Below are 2,660 nucleotides of genomic sequence, written 5' to 3'. Positions count from 1 at the left end.
CCACGGAGCGACACATTTCGGACGTTCAAATTATCTGAGCGCGTTCGTTTGCGTTGTCCTGTGGACGTGAAAATGATTATTTTTGTTTGCGCGTCCGTTTGCATCTGGGGGTGGCTCCAGCGGAACCACGCATTTATTTTTTCTACTTATTTTTTTTCTCTTCTTCATCTAAACATAGTTTCAAACATTACATATTGAGAACATGGTTTTAAACAAACTAATACATATAATTGAAAACATGGTTTACACAAACTAATACATAATTTGGAACATAGTTTACACAAACTAATACATAGTTTGAACCATGGTTGATACAAATTGAAACATTGCAAAATGAGGAAAGCCGGTAGTGTTGGTTCCATATGTTCGTTGCCAAGAAAGAACACTCCCGCGCATACTCAATCACTCAAACTGAAAAATCCAGCTGGTAATGATGGCCTATTGTTCCCATCAAGGAAGAAAATACAAAAACCGCCACTACTGGCTTCAATTGGCTCGTGGTCATATTTGCTGCAAAGATAGAACACTCTAATAGTTTTAATTGTCGGTGTCCGAGCCAGACTCACCGGTGTGGTAGTGCCTGCGGTAGGCTGTGTCGTCGAACACCTTGACAATCATCTCGTTGTCCCCCTCGTAGAGGAAGGTGAGCTGGCACCCGGGCTCGAGCGCGAGATCGCGGGCGAACTTGTCCCACCTCGTGTGCAGACATCTTGCCCTGCCCGTCGAACAAGACCTCGACAGGCCACCGATAGAAGTTGCAGCTGGCCTCCCGTAGCTGCAACTGGGCCGGCTCGACACCATCGATGAACTCGGCGAACTTGTCCGAGAGCCGCTTTATGTCGAGTGGGTCGTCGTCGATGCGAAGGAGGAACTCGAAGCAGCGCTCCTCCTACGTCCTGCGAAGACGAGGAAGACGCAGGCGACGACGACCGTGGGGCCGTAGCTGCTCCACCACGATGGCTCCTGCCCGACCCCGGCGGCGCCCAGGCATGCGGCCTCGACCACCTCGCGGTCCACCAGGACCCGCCATGGACTTCCTCGCGGGCCTGGCTGCGTCGCAGGAAGAGATAGACAGCGCTACGTTGAAGCTTGTGGCGGCTAGGGTTTGTGTGGAGGAGTGGATGAGAAAGAAGAGCACGCACCCTCTATATAGGCCGGAGGCAGGCGACGGCCGCGGGACGTGTGGCGTCGCCATTACTGCGCTGGTAGAGGTGGGCGGCGGCCGCTCGGCAGGCGAGACATCGCCATTAATGTGGCAAAGACTGGCAAATCGACGCAGCGGCGCCAGTCGCTAGCGCGCCTAAGAAGACGCAGCCAGGCGGGCCCAACGAAACGTCCGCCGGACGGGAGCGTCCGCTTTGTGCGTCCGCGCAGCGTCCACAGAGATGCATCCGAGACACATAGTCCGCAGAGATCGCATTCGAGAAATATATTTAGATCAGGTTTGTATTACCACGAATGTCCGGTCATTTTGGGTCGTCCAGAGGAGGACCCGACACATTTTTCGGACTGGGGGGACGATGGTCGCTCGGAGATACCCTGAGCGTCACAAGAACAGGCCATGGCAGAAGACAGCTGTGACGTGCGTGTGTGGCTGGCGCCGTGCCAACTCACGTGCAGCACTGCAGTAGGAACATGTCGCCCCACCCTCTGACTGGATCGATCGGAAACGGCTTTTCTGCCGTCCGTCTCGCCACGGACGCGTCTCGTAGCTCGGCGTCACACGTGAGCATGGGACAAAGGTCCTCGAGAAACCACGTCCGGCTCCTTGGTTTCAGATCAGATCACAGCACCGCACCTGCGTGATTCCATAGCTCCACCGAATACCTATTTTTTAGTCGATAAATAATTTGCATTGTTGTCCTAAAAATATATACTCCGTCACTTCTTTACTTTGCCATTTGGTTTTGTCAATATACGGAAGATATCAATATTTTTATAATATCAAGTGCATATAATGTTGAAATATACTTTATGATGATTCTAATGCTATCAAATTTACATCATAGATATCAATTTTTTCTAAATAGTTGATCAAATTTTGTCAATTTTAAATTTAAATAAACCTAGAACGCAATGTAATTGTAAACAAAGGGTACATTTTCGAATAATGCTTCAACAATATTACATTTTCGGACGTGGCTTACAACACAACTACATGCTTAAGACACTAAGAAAATAAGCGACTCGACACGCGATTGCTTTTCCACGATAGTAATATTAAAATAGTATACTTTGTTATTTGTTCTTCTTCGCTTCCACTCGATACTCAATTGACCCTCTCATCATACATGTCTCTTAATGCTTAAAGATCGTCCTCCACCTCAAACTTCAAAAATCAACATCCTACAATCTGCATATAAATTATCGAGATAAAAAGCTCCACACACATGCCACTAGAGATGGTACCAAACTATCATAGGGTGCCACATATCTTACTTTGACACATGACATGTGGATCCACAAGAAAAAGCTTTCAACTTCTTAGCATGTTGCTATTGGATGCAAACCTGGTGTAATCACCAGCAAATTCACCACACCCTAAAAGGTGAACACTCGTTCATCCCCTTTGGGAGAGAGACAAACGACTCTCACGAAAGGCGTATATGCAAGACACCACACTATGCTCTCATCACGACATGGCTCAGTTTGACCTATAT

This window comes from Lolium perenne, chromosome 4, assembly GCF_019359855.2.
Source record: "Lolium perenne isolate Kyuss_39 chromosome 4, Kyuss_2.0, whole genome shotgun sequence".
Taxonomy (NCBI): Eukaryota; Viridiplantae; Streptophyta; class Magnoliopsida; order Poales; family Poaceae; genus Lolium; species Lolium perenne.
This window is presented reverse-complemented; position numbering follows the sequence as displayed.